Consider the following 20964-nt stretch of genomic DNA (forward strand, 5'->3'; position numbering starts at 1 on the left):
TGGGTTGTGATGGTGTGGTGTGTGGGAGGTGGTGGAGTGATGGGAGTGAGGGTGGGGTTGGAGTATGTGATGGCATGCAGGTAGGGGTGTGATAGCAGTAAAGAGTAGTCCTCCTGCTACTACTGCCAGGCTCTCAGGATGCATGATTGCCAAGACTTGCTCCTCCCATGATGTTAGTTGTGGGGGAGGAGGTGGGGGTCCACCACCAGTCCTCTGTACAGCGAGATGGTGTCTTGCTGCTATGGAACACACCTTCCCCGTAGGTCGTTCCACCTCTTCCTGATGTCATCCCTTGATCTGGGGTGTTGTCCCACGGCGTTGACCCTGTCCACGATCCTCCGCCATAGCTCCATCTGCCTAGCAATGGATATCTGCTGCACCTGTGCTCCAAATAGCTGTGGCTCTACCCGGATGATTTCCTCCACCATGACCCTTAGCTCCTCCTTTGAAAATCTGGGATGTCGTTGTGGTGCCATGGGTGTAGTGTGAGTGAGGGTGTGTAGGGTGATGTGTTGTGGTGTGTGATGTAAGGTGCGTTGGTGGTTTATGGGTGTGAGTTGTATGCGGCTCTGGTTGTGTGAGTGCTCTTGCTGTCTCTGTTGGCAATTGTTTGTACTCGTAAAGGTTGTGGGTAATGTGTGTGTGTGTTTTATAGTGGTGTGGGTATGGTGTGTATGGGTGTCAAGTGTGTGTAGTTTGAATAGACCACTGTTATGTTGTTTTGTATATGTGTGCGTGTATTTTGAGCGCAGCGGTATGTACCGCCAATGGTTTACCGCCATTGAATGTCTGCCGTGGTGATTCGTGGGTCATAATGTTGTGGGCGTTGATCTGTTGGCATAATGGTGTGGGTTTTGATACCACCAGTTTATCACTGATCTTTGGTGTGGCGGACTTGTGTGTGTGGCCATATAGTGACGGATTGGTATGTGTGTGCCATAATATGGTGAACGGATATCCGCGGACGCGGCGGTATGTTGGCAGCAGTCAGCCTGGCAGTAAGTGGGATTTACCGCCAACGTCATAATGAGGGCCATAGTAATTTTTATCACTATACGTTAATCCAACCACTGCTGCAAATGGCCTTTGGCTGTGCGCTGCAATGATTGACAACAGGGCCTGGCCTCCGTCCAGTCGCTGAGGCCAACCCCCTATAAACACCCAACCTTGAACCGTGCATGGCCTTCACCTGTGCGCAGGGGAGGTTGCCTGCAAGACCTGGCCTGCAGCCGGACCCTGTGGCCAAGAACCCCCTAACCACCCAACACCATATATTTATACCTATGTCTGTTTGTATAATTTATGTTTGCCCTTACACACTGCTCCTAATCATATATATTTCCAAGCACAGAATCACTGTACACAATCTGGAGTATCACGCGGAACTTCATGCATGGCACAAATCTCATCCTATTTTGACCACTATTCATTCACCTGCACTTCCAACCATATGTACAAGCCTGGAAAAGGAAAAGGTGGAGTGTTACTAGGCAACAAATATGACAGAAGGCACCATGCACATGTCAAGTTTCAATAAAAGTAATATTAACCATAACTTGTAGTACACAGGATTGAATGTCAGCACAGGGCTTTCAGCTTTTAACCCTGTGATTAGTCAAATGAGTCTTAATCTGCTCACTAGTAGTAACACTTGCTGTTTACAGTACTGCAAATGTCAAGCAATCTGGACTAGGACAGGAAAAGAGTGTACTGGTAGAGCAGAACAGTGCATGCTCCCCCTGTGCCTGAAGAGGCTGTCTGGGGGGACTGGGTCCTGAGGCTGGATTGCCCTTGCTGCCTAATCCTAAAGGGATGTTACTGGTCAGATTTTCTGGCCTATAAAATTGTGTTTGGTGTTCCCACACCCTAAAAAGTTAGGAGCGGATTCACAACGCTAGATATAATTGGATGGAGTAGCATCCCATTCAACAGGAGCCAATCAACGAGAAGGCTTGCGCATGTAGATGAGAAGAAATTTACTTTTCTTAACTCTACATCTACGTGCCTAGATATATATATCTTCAAGGTACATATATCTGGAGTTCTGTATAGTAAACCTATCCTTATCTATATCAATGTGCCTTCATGATATTTCGGTCCTTAATGTTTTTGCCACAATATTTTGGCAGCACAATATTCTGCTATAAATATTTTGTTGGAATAACCCTGTATGGATCCTTCTCTTCCCATGACATCTTCTATTTCTGCACCATTGTCTAGTCCGAGGCATAGCATTCTTTTGTAGTCAAAGGGCCAGATGTACAACCTTTTGTTTTGCGACTTGCAATTTGCGATCCATATGGGAATCGCAAATTGCGAGTTGCAAAACAAAATGTAGAACAGTGTTAAGCACACTGTTTGTGATTCCCAATAGAGTTGCAAATTACCTACCTCATCAATATTCATACGGTTGGTCGCAATTTGCCCCCATTGGGAATGGCCAGCACTCACAGGGATGGTGGCCTGCTGGGGACAGCAGACCACCATGTCTGTGACTGCTTTTCAATAAAGCAGTTTTTTTCCTGAAATGCAGCCCATTTTCCTTCAAGGAAAATGGGATGCATTTTAAAAATAAAAATTTAAAGTTTTCTTCTTATTTTTTTTAGAGTAGACAGTGGTTGCATGCATTCACAAAGGGGAAGAGGTCCCCTGGGAACCCCTTACCGTTTGCAAATGAATTGGTGGTAATCTGCAAATGTTTTGGTCGCAAAACATTCATACATACCTTTCGGATTGGGTATTAGGAAGGGACGCCCTGAACATGCCCCTTCCTAATACCAAATTGCAAAACCCAAAAGGCGATTCGGTAGGCTTTGTACATCCCAAAAAGCATTGTTCTAGTCGCAAACGGGCCGATTCTGCTAATCAGCCCATTGGTGACTAGGAAAATGCATAATGCTCTAAATGTAGCAGTCCAGGCACATTTTAACTGGCTAAGTTTCACAGTGCCACTACCCACCCTCCCATCTGGCAGAGCTGGTGAACCTGGTCTCAAAATTTGCATTGTCCCCTTCTTGCCCTGAAATTAACACCAAACCAATTCACAAAGTGCATTGTTTGAAAAAAAAATGGTTAAAATTTAACTATAAAAAATAAAAGTGGCTTTTTCAAATGTAACTAATGTATGCCACTCAAGTTTAGAATAAATTAAAAATGACAAATTTAAAACATGAATTTGATACAATTTTCTTTATCAAAGATTTGAAGAATTATAATTCCTAATATATGATAGTCAAATTATATAAAATGCAATCTTCTGTACTTGCCATCTTAGAGGTAAATTGGTAATAGGACTGTTTGGACCACCTGAGTGATACTGAATGGTAATGGCACCTTTTTCTTTACATGGATTCATCTACTACTCATTTTCGATTAACCCAACCTAAAGTTGTTTCACTCCCTCTGTAATCTGTCAAACATGTCTAGCATGCCAAAGATGCAAAGATCAAGGCCCCAATTGCGAGTCTCTCAGTCCTAGGACCGTCAGACTCACAGTAGTGGTCAGACCACCGCAGCTGTGGCAGTCTGACTGCCATATTACATGTTTGGTGGGCAGACCCGCTAACTTATTGCCGTCCCTGCCAGGATTCTAGATCCAGACAGGCTGATGTCTGGGCTGGTTGTAATCAGCCAGGTGGTGCTGAACTCAGCGATGCCGTACTGATTACAGCCTTGTTCTCTGCCAGCCTTTTCATGGCGGTTCCACTGCCATGAAAAGGCTGATGGAGAACAAGGGTGCACAGCACCCTTGAAATGTGCACTGTCTTTCACTTTGCACATCCCCTTAAACACCATTTGCACAGGAACTGGCCCTTTGTGTTTCTCAGGGACAACCAACATTAGAGCCAAGTGACATGCCAGCGGTAAAATGTGCAAGTGGAAGTCAAGAAAGCAAATACAACTGCAACAGCATGGGTCACACATTAAGATGAAGTAGCTGGAAGGTACGCACATCAAACTGGACACATGCTGAGTCAAAAGTAAAGGAAGGTAGCACAATTGAACACCCTCCATGTGTGGACAAACAAAGCTCTAGCTTGCACACATGAGACAAATGTCCAGTTTACATCAGGGGGACAACTCTAACACAATACATGCTGACATTGGCCAACCCAAGATGAAATACTTACCATATTAAACCAAACACAATGCAATGACCACCACTTGCATTACCACCCACATATCCATACAGTGAACATCTGCCCTTGTCCTGGGTGACACCAGCAGTGCCCACTAAGTCAGATCTTGTCAACCACAGCAAACAGATCATGAATTAGGGTGAAACACACACAACTGTAAGCATACAGCACACATTACTTAGAAACAACAAAAAGGTAGAAAAGTAATGGTAGGACAAATGTGTACCCAAAAAACAACAACTTCGGTTTATTGATTGGAAATGATAAAGGGCAAAGGTCATTGGCCAGTCCAAATGCTAGTCCATGCACAATGATGTGCTACAGCTTCACTGTGATCCCTGCCAGAGCACCGCCACAGGAAGAGGCATCAACAGGGCATGCAGGAACCTCAGGGGTCATTATTAGGTGAGGGGAGGTCGGATTTGGGATGGGTGGGTTTGGGTTTGGGAGAGACTGGCTTTTTCTTAGGAGGAGTGGGCTTCTTCTTCAGGATGGGAGGGTATGGGCGCTTCCAGGGGATTCAGGTGTGACGGGGACTTGGATGTGGAATGGATGGGTTGGGATATGGGTGGGGTCATCTTGGGTTTGAGGAGGTGGAGGTCACAGAGGAAAGGGCAAGGTTAAAAAGGAAACTTTCCTTTGGAAAATGGGTATGATTTCCAGAAGGGATAAGCATTTGAGAGGTTGCGTGTGTGGTTGTCTTGCCTGTGGGTGTTGATGCTGCTGGTGTGTGCGTGTCTGAGGTATGCTTGGGTTTGGGTGGTGTCTGTTGCATGTGTGAGTGTGGGTGTTTGCGTTTCTTAGGGGGCTGTGAGGTGGAGGTGCTGGGTGATGTGTGAGTGGTGGCTGTGTCTGTGTGTATTGGGGTGGTGTCTGTGGGTATGGTGTCTGGGATATGTGTGTCTGTGGGTGTTGAGATGGTGTCTGGGTGTATGGTGGCTGTGGTGGATGTATCACTGGGGGTTGTGGTGGTGTCTGTGGGTATGGTGGTTGTGGTGTGTGGGTCGGTGGGGGTGGTGTCTGTGGGAATGGTGGTTGTTGTGGTCTGAGCGAGTGACTGGTGAGTTATTGTGTGCCAGTGTGTCTTTTGATACTTGTGTTTATGTGTGCTATTGAGGTAGGTGCATACCGATGGGTCTTTGTGCATGGGATAGGTAGAGGAATAGGAACTTGGATTGGGAAGAGGTATGGTGGTGGGGGAAGATTGTGGGGGGTGGATGGCTGCCATCAGTAAGAAGGCCAGAGCCTGAAAAGATCTCTGTAGGCCAGACATGTCACTATGAATGCCTTCCAGGTTCGCAACCATCTGCTGGAGCTGGCTGTCCTGCTTCTGGATGGCATTCAGAATGGCAGTCTGACCCACAGAGATACTCCTCAGGAGGTCAATAGCCTCCTCACTCATGGCAGCAGGGGTAACAAGGGCAGGGGGTGAGTTGCCGGGGGAGGGTGGTGCCCACCGGGTGAGCTGGCACGGCCAACTGGGTGGGAAGCAACAGAGAGGGTGGAGATGGAACTGGAGGTGGCAGACAAGGATGGAACAGCAGCATGTCCTGATGGGTCTGCCACCACCAGGGAGTGGCCACTGGAGAAAGAATCAGGAGATGATGAGGTTGATCATGGGTCTTCTGTGGCACTCCCCTAGCCCTCCGGGCCACCGGGTCCTTCCGTGTTGGTCATCTCATGACTAGAGATACCACGGCCAGCTGCTTCCCCACTTGGTTCTGCCCTGTCTCCTTCGCTTGACTGGGATGATGCTGAACTCACAAAGACAAATACGGTTGCTACATGTTCCTGAACAGCAGCTTTAATTAGCAAACATTACCATGACGTACAGTAGCCCCCAGCCACAAGCTTCAGCAAAGTGGCTCCAAAATTTGCCACACAATATGCATGCATACTACATAAACTGTCAACAGTTGCCCACAGGAAATTCAACATCACAAACAACTCCAATTACATGGATGAAGTTGTGCAATCACATTACCCATTGAATAAGTAGGGTACCTCATCACCTTCAATGGTTTGCCTCATATAGCACCCCTCAGTTAGCTGTTGTCTTACAATAGTAGGGCAATGCCAAGTTCATTTACACAATTCCCACACAAGGTCATGTATCCAGCTAATCTTCATACCCCAATGCGACATCATTGAGAAATGATGGCCCAAAAAAGTCAGCCCATATTCCTGAAATAAATACAGTAGCCTGAAGAAGATGACATGGCAACACCCATGTCACACTGGAAACATATCAACAATGGCCACTTCACTATGTATACATTGTCTAAATGGACTCATGGAGGTTGTACAAATGTTGCTCAGACAGATAAAACATCTTGCAAGGAATTGTACACTGGAGACAAGTTTGGAAAAATGTCAGGTAGAAATGTCTGCAAAATCCACACCACAAGCATTTAGCTAGCCCCAGGGTTAACACCTCTCCTGATTTGTACACCTAACAATACCATACTCTGAATGCATCAGTAGAAGCTAATAATCCTCTGAATGTTACAGAGGCCCAGGGATTCTCACTTACTTCTAGAAGGCAGTTAACATGTTGCCCAATGAGAAGCCATGTCACTGTCTCTTTTTGTCATACAAACACAGATTTCCTTAGATGAATAATTGTACACAACCACATATGATTCCCACATAACTGCAAGTAAATCCATGATGCATGGAAACACTTAGCTAACAAACCGTACCCATTTCACATGTGCAAAGCACTTTGCCACATGATTCTACATCAATGGTATCACAATGCACATTGTGGGTAAAAACTGTAGTCCTAACTGTCATATCCTTCATTGCTTTTGCAGTAATACCTGCCAAATTACATGCAATGATGGGTGAGGGTATGTGTGAGCCACCAGTCAATGGTGACACACTCCTATCTGTGGTACCACATGGACTGTAGCCCCATCACATATGTCCAAATCTAAACACATGTTGGCATGCACACATATGTGAGGGAATTCAGACATCATCCCATGAAGAAAGGTTGACCATGCACGAAACCGCAGTGAAGTTATTTGGCAATGATGAAAGAAACACATGCTAACATGTAGGCACAATTAATGATGGCAACAGTGATGTCATAAAATTAATGCCAAGGGACATTCACCACTTACCAAGGGAACGTATAGATCTGTGACTGCACCCAAAGGGCAATGAATGCTCTGTCACATGTATGATGGCTACCCTCACATGACAGACAGTAGTGAGGCATCAGCACTGGTGACACACTGAAGACAAGTGGCCTGTGGGGACATATGCCAATATATACACGTGAGCAGGCACATGGCTGTGTACAGTGAACTATTACTTCATGTTTTTTAAGCTGACACACTGCAGAAAAGTAGACTGTTGTGTACAAATGACACCCCCAGCAACAAGGAGCATGACCTGATGAATCCCTGTACTTAGCCATGTGTTGGTCCTGGAGAGTTAATTGGTTGTGGACTGTACTCTGTTGTGTCCTAGGTCACTAGGCCAATAGGCAAGGCACATCATCATGCACCAAGTACCTTACCTACACAAACAAGTACTCATCTTGTGTATCACACATGGCCCACCTCTAGTCTTCAGGGGACATGGCAGACTCTAATACATCAGCTTGGCAATGTACCAGGCAGGAATATGCGCAGGACTCACCCCCTTGCAGCTGCTGAGCTTCCCTCAAATGCCCATCAATCTCGGGGTAGGGTCACTAGGGGGCCAGGCTCCAACATGCACCCATGTTAGGGGGACAGCCCCAGCTGGACATCTGCGATCTTCCAGGCCCAGCGTCTCAGGTCCTCCCACCTCCTCCTACAGTGGGTGCTCTGCCAGCTGTGGACCCCTACGGTCCGCACCTTCCAGGCGATGGCTCTCCAAATCCCTTTCTTCTGATGAGCGTTGACCTAGATGGATGCAAGCGACAAATCAAAAGGTTACAAATCCATTTTATGGCCAAGCAGTTGTGTCACACAGATTTTAGAAACATTAATCACAAAAATGCTGTAATTGTCAATACACCACAAATGTATAGCACACATGCTGATAAGGACTGGGACATGACTAACACTTTTGGAGTCATCTGCAGACTAACCCACTACCCTGCTCATGGCCTACACTGACTAAGAAAGCCTGCTGATATCAGGTAGCCCAGGCTCATGCAACGTATACAGTGATGTGAACCACAATGAAACACAACACACCACTGTAGCCTTCTGAGTGGTAAAGTCCTAGTGCCTGACTGGACAGACATGTACATCCAACCACATTGACTCAATGCATGCAGTCCCTACAAGAAACTACCATAGTACATATTTCACCCTAAGACTCAAGTGACGATCTAAGGGCTGGCATGGGTGGCTGAAGAGTCTCTTCCCTGTGCATGTGTGGACATGTGGGCTACCCAATGTAAACTTTTACAACTTCATGGTGGGTTTGTGTGGTATGTACTTGCAGCACAGAACACACCTTTTACCATACATGGCAATCCTACAGAGATGGCATTCAACATACTAAGGTATGTTTGGCCTGATTGTTTGCATGTAACCAAGCTAATGAGTCACATGTCATACCCTCTCTGGAATCAACCAACTATCTGCACTGTTGAGTTGTCACTTGTGCAATATGCCTATACTGGACAAATATAAATTAACAGAGCTGTGGGAGTACGGGACCTGCCATTAATTAATGACACACATTGACAGTGATGAAAAATGCACATATGTATTAGTTCAGGGATTTACCTCAGTACCCATCCCTAATCTAGTCAATGGACTGAGGCATTCAGGCCACGTTTTGTCACTAGAGCCTCATATTGGGCACATGCCAGGACCTGCAGGTCTACAGGGTGTAGGCACAGTGCCACTGTTGCACAGCCACAGCCACAGTAACTCTACCTCAGCCTGGAGTAGGTCCCAGACTGGGAGATATACTTGAGAGGCCCTGGTCTCTGCAGGCTGAGCATACAGAACCTACACAACACTCACATTTCCATCACTTCTATGCATGACAGTACATCATGTGGCTATCATCAATGTGGCTTGTGCAGCACTCTTAAGGACACAGTGAGTCATGATATGCCTCTCATACAATGATTTAACAAGGCCAGATGTGGGCTGAATGATCTGTAGCACAATACCCATTGCTTACAAAACCCTCAAAGTACTCAAACCAGTGCATACACAGCTCATGCTGTCATGCACATACATGTTGTTTGACATTTACAACAATCCTATCCAAATATATGTCATTGTATGGCTGTAAAGTCTCCTTGCCTAGATATATGCATTAAAAACAAGGAGGATCTAGGCCTCAAAACACATCACACAATACAATGTGAATTAGCAGGGCATATAGTACTTTTCTCCAGTACCTGTACCATTTACATCCCATCTATGCCACACAAACTGCGACACAAGAAGTCTAACTGGCACACAGGGGCACATTGTAGAGTGTGAGGAAGGAAAGTATGTTGTTGAGTCAATTGTGCCTATGAGATCCTTACCTGCTCCTCTGGTGAGCCACAGAGATTACCATGCAGGGGAAGGAACTTGTCCATGACCTTCTCCAACTCCTCTGGAGAGAAAACCGGGGCCCTTTCACCTGATGGCTGTGGCATGATTGGTCCCAGAGGCGGCACACAGCAGCTGAAGTGGTGGAGGTGTTGATGGCAACAGTGCAAGGAGTTAAGTGACTGATTTTGCAAAACGCAGCATACATGTATGCCACGTACGTGGTCATCACTGCCAACAGACGCAGCCATTGGCCCGCGACCACCACAGGCTACAACGTTAGCCTGTGGCTGTGTCTGCCATGGTTTTAACCTCCCGCCATGTGGCCGACTTCCACCGGTGGCCGCGGGCGGTTCCTAATGTCCTGTGAGGTAGGTTAGGCATCTGCCATTTCAGCGGGTGGAAATACAGTATTGGGCCCTGTTAAATGTATCACAACACCAATATATCTGTTGAAGCATCACAAACATCCTTAAGCAGTCTTGTTCTGTAGGTTGTACTATACAATCACCATTGTTGTGTGTTGCTGGGCACAGATGGCAGATGACGGTGGCACAATGTCCACCACTGACGGTATTTTTGGCAGTCAGAACAGACTGTTAAATTTCGAGGGGCAATTGAGGATCAGATATTTGGGTGTTGCCCAAATCCATGTTGTGTACATGTGTTGACAACCATGTGGGTCACATTTGATCCTTGTGTAGTTGACATCTGTGATGTGTACTGGGTGCAATGCATTTTCAGTCAGAAATGCTTTGTCACATGATTTTGTTGGTGTACATCATGTATGTTGGTGTGGACACAGTGACTAATGCTCCAAATCATGTATTTTCACACATAGGTACATCCTGGGAGAGGGAGAAGGTGACAACCTCCAGTGTACTGTCCATTGCCAGTCCTTCAAACCATGGAGGAACACCACATCATAAAACCGGACTGTCTGAATAGGCAAACAATAGTGGATTCATGCCGTCAGTTGGAACCAGGTCTGATGCCAGCTAACAGTAATCCAACCTGCATACCACCCATTGTACAAGTCATGTCAGCACTGCACTTCCTGGCCACAGGGTCCTTCAAACATACAGTGGCCCTATCTACTGGTATGTCCCAATCTGTGTTCAGTCTGGTGTTGAAGGATTTCCTCTGAGCAATGTTGAATCATACTGACAGCTATATCATGTTCCCCTGACGTAAGGATTTAGCCAATGCGAAGACTGACTTGTATGGTTTCACTCGCAACCCACATGTGGTGGGAGCCTTTGAATGCACATATGTTGCCTTGGCACCACTGCAGGCCAGTGAACAAGTCTATCGCAACAGGAAAAACGTCTATTTTATCAATGTGCAAGTTTCTGTTTGTTGCATCTCTACATCTAAAATGTCTGTGCCCGGTTCCCTGGTTTAGCCCATGATTTCTTTGTAATGCAGAACCACACCATACCCCAGTTGGTGTTACGACTGTGCCTAGAGAGGGCCTGGCTGGTTGGTATGTCACGTCTGGCCTGATTGTGTGTGAGCAATGTCAGGTGCTACAATCATGAAGTCAGTCACTCAATATTGGACTTATGTCGCACTCCTTAACAGGAGACTAAGCATATCCAACCCGTCCTTGGTTATTGACGCCGCTGAGGAATCCTACTACGCCAGGAGAAGTCTGCTTCAATGAGGCCCATGGAAGAACAGAGCAGCCAGTTGGAGCAGGCTTTTGGGCTCCTGAAGGCCAGATTCTGCCATCTGGACAGGACTGGTGGAGCCCTCCTCTACTCACCCAGAAGAGTGTGTCAGATCACTGTGGAATGCTGTATGTTCCACATCGCACTGCGTAGGAATATCCCTTACATCCCAGAGGAGGGGGAGCCTGCAGTGCCACTGGGTGAGAATCCTGAAATGCCAGCTGAGAATGGAAGTGGTGAAGAGGAAGAAGCTGATTTGTGACAACACCTCATCAACAGCTTCTTTTCATGAGGGTAAATATGTCATGTGATGTAATGACTTGGATTGTACAATGAACTGTAGTTGCGGTAATGTGTGTAGTACATTTTTTTAAATAGGGAGCTGATGCTCAGGCACAGTCAGCCTAAGGCTGTTTGATGAGATCGTTTTTGACACATCCACACCTTGATGATGTTGCTTTGTTTGTGTTAGATATATTGCAATGTACTTTGTTTTCCAGATGTTTGTTATGTGACTTGTGTCATATGTTGGGTTTCATACCTATACTACTTGTTTTGTTCTTTGTTCAGGTACCTTCACCATGACATCTTCATGTGTGGAATTTCAGAGTTGTGACATTGGCAGGTATGTGAAGCTGTTCTGACATACAAAGTGGACATAGAATATAGGTCACAGATTTTGGGTGTACAAGACCTGTGTTACAACAGCTTGCACAGGATGGAAGTTTAGAAGATTCCATTGGACTTGTTCCTTTTGTGTGGTGGTCCTGATACATTATGGGGGTCATTCTAACCCTGGCGGTCGGCGACCGCCAGAGCTAAAATGACGGAAGCACCGCCAACAGGCTGGCGGTGCTAACCTGCCCATTCCGACCGCGGCTGTAAAGCCACGGTCGGAAAACCGGGTCCGGCGGTTTCCCGCCGGATTAACCCCGGTTGGGCGAATCCTCCATGGCGGCGCTGCAAGCAGCGCCGCCATGGGGATTCCGACCCCCTTCCCGCCAGCCTGTTTCTGGCGGTTTTTACCGCCAGGAACAGGATGGCGGGAACGGGTGTCGTGAGGCCCCCTAACAGGGCCCCAGCAGGATTTTCACTGTCTGCATAGCAGACAGTGAAAATCGCGACGGGTGCAACTGCACCCGTCGCACACCTGCAACACCGCCGGCTCCATTCGGAGCCGGCTTCAGTGTTGCAGGCCCTTTCCCGCTGGGCCGGCGGGCGCTCCCTTGGCGGGCGCCCGCCGGCCCAGCGGGAAAGTCAGAATGGCCTCCACGGTCTTTTGACCGCAGAGCGGCCAATTGGCGGTTCCCGCTTGACGGGTGGCAATGACCCCCCATGTGTCATCACGTGGTTAGAAAATACATAGCAAAAACAACAAGTGATGGACGGAATGCTGAACATTGTCAAACACTCACCCCCAGTCATAGATCTGGGTTTAATCCATCGTTTTTTTGCTCACCATGCCACCCCAGCTTGGACCCAGCCATATGCAAATCAGTCTTGACCCTGTTCCTCATGGGAACAGTCCAGACCGAACTGCCAAGCCAGGTCCTCACTGGACCGGAAACAAGCATCCTGGGACCGGTTTCGGGGTTTCACCCCTCATCAGCCAGGCTAGCTTGAATCCAGTGGCATGGGAAGCACGGGACCCACGTCTGGGCATACCCTTCCCACTTAGGGCGACAAAGCAAAAACAACAAGTGATGGACGGAATGCTGAACATTGTCAAACACTCACCCCCAGTCATAGATCTGGGTTTAATCCATCGTTTTTTTGCTCACCATGCCACCCCAGCTTGGACCCAGCCATATGCAAATCAGTCTTGACCCTGTTCCTCATGGGAACAGTCCAGACCGAACTGCCAAGCCAGGTCCTCACTGGACCGGAAACAAGCATCCTGGGACCGGTTTTGGGGTTTCACCCCTCATCAGCCAGGCTAGCTTGAATCCAGTGGCATGGGAAGCACGGGACCCACGTCTGGGCATACCCTTCCCACTTAGGGCGACAAAGCAAAAACAACAAGTGATGGACGGAATGCTGAACATTGTCAAACACTCACCCCCAGTCATAGATCTGGGTTTAATCCATCGTTTTTTTGCTCACCATGCCACCCCAGCTTGGACCCAGCCATATGCAAATCAGTCTTGACCCTGTTCCTCATGGGAACAGTCCAGACCGAACTGCCAAGCCAGGTCCTCACTGGACCGGAAACAAGCATCCTGGGACCGGTTTCGGGGTTTCACCCCTCATCAGCCAGGCTAGCTTGAATCCAGTGGCATGGGAAGCACGGGACCCACGTCTGGGCATACCCTTCCCACTTAGGGCGACAAAGCAAAAACAACAAGTGATGGACGGAATGCTGAACATTGTCAAACACTCACCCCCAGTCATAGATCTGGGTTTAATCCATCGTTTTTTTGCTCACCATGCCACCCCAGCTTGGACCCAGCCATATGCAAATCAGTCTTGACCCTGTTCCTCATGGGAACAGTCCAGACCGAACTGCCAAGCCAGGTCCTCACTGGACCGGAAACAAGCATCCTGGGACCGGTTTTGGGGTTTCACCCCTCATCAGCCAGGCTAGCTTGAATCCAGTGGCATGGGAAGCACGGGACCCACGTCTGGGCATACCCTTCCCACTTAGGGCGACAAAGCAAAAACAACAAGTGATGGACGGAATGCTGAACATTGTCAAACACTCACCCCCAGTCATAGATCTGGGTTTAATCCATCGTTTTTTTGCTCACCATGCCACCCAGCTTGGACCCAGCCATATGCAAATCAGTCTTGACCCTGTTCCTCATGGGAACAGTCCAGACCGAACTGCCAAGCCAGGTCCTCACTGGACCGGAAACAAGCATCCTGGGACCGGTTTTGGGGTTTCACCCCTCATCAGCCAGGCTAGCTTGAATCCAGTGGCATGGGAAGCACGGGACCCACGTCTGGGCATACCCTTCCCACTTAGGGCGACAAAGCAAAAACAACAAGTGATGGACGGAATGCTGAACATTGTCAAACACTCACCCCCAGTCATAGATCTGGGTTTAATCCATCGTTTTTTTGCTCACCATGCCACCCCAGCTTGGACCCAGCCATATGCAAATCAGTCTTGACCCTGTTCCTCATGGGAACAGTCCAGACCGAACTGCCAAGCCAGGTCCTCACTGGACCGGAAACAAGCATCCTGGGACCGGTTTCGGGGTTTCACCCCTCATCAGCCAGGCTAGCTTGAATCCAGTGGCATGGGAAGCACGGGACCCACGTCTGGGCATACCCTTCCCACTTAGGGCGACAAAGCAAAAACAACAAGTGATGGACGGAATGCTGAACATTGTCAAACACTCACCCCCAGTCATAGATCTGGGTTTAATCCATCGTTTTTTTGCTCACCATGCCACCCCAGCTTGGACCCAGCCATATGCAAATCAGTCTTGACCCTGTTCCTCATGGGAACAGTCCAGACCGAACTGCCAAGCCAGGTCCTCACTGGACCGGAAACAAGCATCCTGGGACCGGTTTTGGGGTTTCACCCCTCATCAGCCAGGCTAGCTTGAATCCAGTGGCATGGGAAGCACGGGACCCACGTCTGGGCATACCCTTCCCACTTAGGGCGACAAAGCAAAAACAACAAGTGATGGACGGAATGCTGAACATTGTCAAACACTCACCCCCAGTCATAGATCTGGGTTTAATCCATCGTTTTTTTGCTCACCATGCCACCCCAGCTTGGACCCAGCCATATGCAAATCAGTCTTGACCCTGTTCCTCATGGGAACAGTCCAGACCGAACTGCCAAGCCAGGTCCTCACTGGACCGGAAACAAGCATCCTGGGACCGGTTTCGGGGTTTCACCCCTCATCAGCCAGGCTAGCTTGAATCCAGTGGCATGGGAAGCACGGGACCCACGTCTGGGCATACCCTTCCCACTTAGGGCGACAAAGCAAAAACAACAAGTGATGGACGGAATGCTGAACATTGTCAAACACTCACCCCCAGTCATAGATCTGGGTTTAATCCATCGTTTTTTTGCTCACCATGCCACCCCAGCTTGGACCCAGCCATATGCAAATCAGTCTTGACCCTGTTCCTCATGGGAACAGTCCAGACCGAACTGCCAAGCCAGGTCCTCGCAGGACCGGAAACAAGCATCCTGGGACCGGTTTCGGGGTTTCACCCCTCATCAGCCAGGCTAGCTTGAATCCAGTGGCATGGGAAGCACGGGACCCACGTCTGGGCATACCCTTCCCACTTAGGGCGACAAAGCAAAAACAACAAGTGATGGACGGAATGCTGAACATTGTCAAACACTCACCCCCAGTCATAGATCTGGGTTTAATCCATCGTTTTTTTGCTCACCATGCCACCCCAGCTTGGACCCAGCCATATGCAAATCAGTCTTGACCCTGTTCCTCATGGGAACAGTCCAGACCGAACTGCCAAGCCAGGTCCTCACTGGACCGGAAACAAGCATCCTGGGACCGGTTTCGGGGTTTCACCCCTCATCAGCCAGGCTAGCTTGAATCCAGTGGCATGGGAAGCACGGGACCCACGTCTGGGCATACCCTTCCCACTTAGGGCGACAAAGCAAAAACAACAAGTGATGGACGGAATGCTGAACATTGTCAAACACTCACCCCCAGTCATAGATCTGGGTTTAATCCATTGTTTTTTTGCTCACCATGCCACCCCAGCTTGGACCCAGCCATATGCAAATCAGTCTTGACCCTGTTCCTCATGGGAACAGTCCAGACCGAACTGCCAAGCCAGGTACTCACTGGACCGGAAACAAGCATCCTGGGACCGGTTTCGGGGTTTCACCCCTCATCAGCCAGGCTAGCTTGAATCCAGTGGCATGGGAAGCACGGGACCCACGTCTGGGCATACCCTTCCCACTTAGGGCGACAAAGCAAAAACAACAAGTGATGGACGGAATGCTGAACATTGTCAAACACTCACCCCCAGTCATAGATCTGGGTTTAATCCATCGTTTTTTTGCTCACCATGCCACCCCAGCTTGGACCCAGCCATATGCAAATCAGTCTTGACCCTGTTCCTCATGGGAACAGTCCAGACCGAACTGCCAAGCCAGGTCCTCACTGGACCGGAAACAAGCATCCTGGGACCGGTTTCGGGGTTTCACCCCTCATCAGCCAGGCTAGCTTGAATCCAGTGGCATGGGAAGCACGGGACCCACGTCTGGGCATACCCTTCCCACTTAGGGCGACAAAGCAAAAACAACAAGTGATGGACGGAATGCTGAACATTGTCAAACACTCACCCCCAGTCATAGATCTGGGTTTAATCCATCGTTTTTTTGCTCACCATGCCACCCCAGCTTGGACCCAGCCATATGCAAATCAGTCTTGACCCTGTTCCTCATGGGAACAGTCCAGACCGAACTGCCAAGCCAGGTCCTCACTGGACCGGAAACAAGCATCCTGGGACCGGTTTCGGGGTTTCACCCCTCATCAGCCAGGCTAGCTTGAATCCAGTGGCATGGGAAGCACGGGACCCACGTCTGGGCATACCCTTCCCACTTAGGGCGACAAAGCAAAAACAACAAGTGATGGACGGAATGCTGAACATTGTCAAACACTCACCCCCAGTCATAGATCTGGGTTTAATCCATCGTTTTTTTGCTCACCATGCCACCCCAGCTTGGACCCAGCCATATGCAAATCAGTCTTGACCCTGTTCCTCATGGGAACAGTCCAGACCGAACTGCCAAGCCAGGTCCTCACTGGACCGGAAACAAGCATCCTGGGACCGGTTTCGGGGTTTCACCCCTCATCAGCCAGGCTAGCTTGAATCCAGTGGCATGGGAAGCACGGGACCCACGTCTGGGCATACCCTTCCCACTTAGGGCGACAAAGCAAAAACAACAAGTGATGGACGGAATGCTGAACATTGTCAAACACTCACCCCCAGTCATAGATCTGGGTTTAATCCATCGTTTTTTTGCTCACCATGCCACCCCAGCTTGGACCCAGCCATATGCAAATCAGTCTTGACCCTGTTCCTCATGGGAACAGTCCAGACCGAACTGCCAAGCCAGGTCCTCACTGGACCGGAAACAAGCATCCTGGGACCGGTTTCGGGGTTTCACCCCTCATCAGCCAGGCTAGCTTGAATCCAGTGGCATGGGAAGCACGGGACCCACGTCTGGGCATACCCTTCCCACAAACGATGGATTAAACCCAGATCTGTGACTGGGGGAGAGTGTTTGCATTGTCAGCACTCCGTCCATCATTCTTTTGTGTTGTTAATATTGCCCTAAGTGGGAAGGGTATGCCCAGACGTGGGTCCCGTGCTTCCCATGCCACTGGGTTCAAGCTAGCCTGGCTGATGAGGGGTGAAACCCCGAAACCGGTCCCAGGATGCTTGTTTCCAGTCCAGGGAAGACCTGGCCTGGCAGTTCGGGCTGGACTGTTCCCATGGGGAACAGGGTCAAGGCTGATTTGCATATGGCTGGGTCCAAACTGGAATGGCATGGGCAGCAAAAAAACGATGGATTAAACCCAGATCTGTGACTGGGGGAGAGTGTTTGCATTGTCAGCACTCCGTCCATCATTCTTTTGTGTTGTTAATATTGCCCTAAGTGGGAAGGGTATGCCCAGACGTGGGTCCCGTGCTTCCCATGCCACTGGGTTCAAGCTAGCCTGGCTGATGAGGGGTGAAACCCCGAAACCGGTCCCAGGATGCTTGTTTCCAGTCCAGGGAAGACCTGGCCTGGCAGTTCGGGCTGGACTGTTCCCATGGGGAACAGGGTCAAGGCTGATTTGCATATGGCTGGGTCCAAACTGGAATGGCATGGGCAGCAAAAAAACGATGGATTAAACCCAGATCTGTGACTGGGGGAGAGTGTTTGCATTGTCAGCACTCCGTCCATCATTCTTTTGTGTTGTTAATATTGCCCTAAGTGGGAAGGGTATGCCCAGACGTGGGTCCCGTGCTTCCCATGCCACTGGGTTCAAGCTAGCCTGGCTGATGAGGGGTGAAACCCCGAAACCGGTCCCAGGATGCTTGTTTCCAGTCCAGGGAAGACCTGGCCTGGCAGTTCGGGCTGGACTGTTCCCATGGGGAACAGGGTCAAGGCTGATTTGCATATGGCTGGGTCCAAACTAGAATGGCATGGGCAGCAAAAAAACGATGGATTAAACCCAGATCTGTGACTGGGGGAGAGTGTTTGCATTGTCAGCACTCCGTCCATCATTCTTTTGTGTTGTTAATATTGCCCTAAGTGGGAAGGGTATGCCCAGACGTGGGTCCCGTGCTTCCCATGCCACTGGGTTCAAGCTAGCCTGGCTGATGAGGGGTGAAACCCCGAAACCGGTCCCAGGATGCTTGTTTCCAGTCCAGGGAAGACCTGGCCTGGCAGTTCGGGCTGGACTGTTCCCATGGGGAACAGGGTCAAGGCTGATTTGCATATGGCTGGGTCCAAACTGGAATGGCATGGGCAGCAAAAAAACGATGGATTAAACCCAGATCTGTGACTGGGGGAGAGTGTTTGCATTGTCAGCACTCCGTCCATCATTCTTTTGTGTTGTTAATATTGCCCTAAGTGGGAAGGGTATGCCCAGACGTGGGTCCCGTGCTTCCCATGCCACTGGGTTCAAGCTAGCCTGGCTGATGAGGGGTGAAACCCCGAAACCGGTCCCAGGATGCTTGTTTCCAGTCCAGGGAAGACCTGGCCTGGCAGTTCGGGCTGGACTGTTCCCATGGGGAACAGGGTCAAGGCTGATTTGCATATGGCTGGGTCCAAACTGGAATGGCATGGGCAGCAAAAAAACGATGGATTAAACCCAGATCTGTGACTGGGGGAGAGTGTTTGCATTGTCAGCACTCCGTCCATCATTCTTTTGTGTTGTTAATATTGCCCTAAGTGGGAAGGGTATGCCCAGACGTGGGTCCCGTGCTTCCCATGCCACTGGGTTCAAGCTAGCCTGGCTGATGAGGGGTGAAACCCCGAAACCGGTCCTAGGATGCTTGTTTCCAGTCCAGGGAAGACCTGGCCTGGCAGTTCGGGCTGGACTGTTCCCATGGGGAACAGGGTCAAGGCTGATTTGCATATGGCTGGGTCCAAACTGGAATGGCATGGGCAGCAAAAAAACGATGGATTAAACCCAGATCTGTGACTGGGGGAGAGTGTTTGCATTGTCAGCACTCCGTCCATCATTCTTTTGTGTTGTTAATATTGCCCTAAGTGGGAAGGGTATGCCCAGACGTGGGTCCCGTGCTTCCCATGCCACTGGGTTCAAGCTAGCCTGGCTGATGAGGGGTGAAACCCCGAAACCGGTCCCAGGATGCTTGTTTCCAGTCCAGGGAAGACCTGGCCTGGCAGTTCGGGCTGGACTGTTCCCATGGGGAACAGGGTCAAGGCTGATTTGCATATGGCTGGGTCCAAACTGGAATGGCATGGGCAGCAAAAAAACGATGGATTAAACCCAGATCTGTGACTGGGGGAGAGTGTTTGCATTGTCAGCACTCCGTCCATCATTCTTTTGTGTTGTTAATATTGCCCTAAGTGGGAAGGGTATGCCCAGACGTGGGTCCCGTGCTTCCCATGCCACTGGGTTCAAGCTAGCCTGGCTGATGAGGGGTGAAACCCCGAAACCGGTCCCAGGATGCTTGTTTCCAGTCCAGGGAAGACCTGGCCTGGCAGTTCGGGCTGGACTGTTCCCATGGGGAACAGGGTCAAGGCTGATTTGCATATGGCTGGGTCCAAACTGGAATGGCATGGGCAGCAAAAAAACGATGGATTAAACCCAGATCTGTGACTGGGGGAGAGTGTTTGCATTGTCAGCACTCCGTCCATCATTCTTTTGTGTTGTTAATATTGCCCTAAGTGGGAAGGGTATGCCCAGACGTGGGTCCCGTGCTTCCCATGCCACTGGGTTCAAGCTAGCCTGGCTGATGAGGGGTGAAACCCCGAAACCGGTCCCAGGATGCTTGTTTCCAGTCCAGGGAAGACCTGGCCTGGCAGTTCGGGCTGGACTGTTCCCATGGGGAACAGGGTCAAGGCTGATTTGCATATGGCTGGGTCCAAACTGGAATGGCATGGGCAGCAAAAAAACGATGGATTAAACCCAGATCTGTGACTGGGGGAGAGTGTTTGCATTGTCAGCACTCCGTCCATCATTCTTTTGTGTTGTTAATATTGCCCTAAGTGGGAAGGGTATGCCCAGACGTGGGTCCCGTGCTTCCCATGCCACTGGGTTCAAGCTAGCCTGGCTGATGAGGGGTGAAACCCCGAAACCGGTCCCAGGATGCTTGTTTCCAGTCCAGGGAAGACCTGGCCTGGCAGTTCGGGCTGGACTGTTCCCATGGGGAACAGGGTCAAGGCTGATTTGCATATGGCTGGGTCCAAACTGGAATGGCATGGGCAGCAAAAAAACGATGGATTAAACCCAGATCTGTGACTGGGGGAGAGTGTTTGCATTGTCAGCACTCCGTCCATCATTCTTTTGTGTTGTTAATATTGCCCTAAGTGGGAAGGGTATGCCCAGACGTGGGTCCCGTGCTTCCCATGCCACTGGGTTCAAGCTAGCCTGGCTGATGAGGGGTGAAACCCCGAAACCGGTCCCAGGATGCTTGTTTCCAGTCCAGGGAAGACCTGGCCTGGCAGTTCGGGCTGGACTGTTCCCATGG

The sequence above is a fragment of the Pleurodeles waltl genome, chromosome 2_1, assembly GCF_031143425.1.
Source record: "Pleurodeles waltl isolate 20211129_DDA chromosome 2_1, aPleWal1.hap1.20221129, whole genome shotgun sequence".
Taxonomy (NCBI): Eukaryota; Metazoa; Chordata; class Amphibia; order Caudata; family Salamandridae; genus Pleurodeles; species Pleurodeles waltl.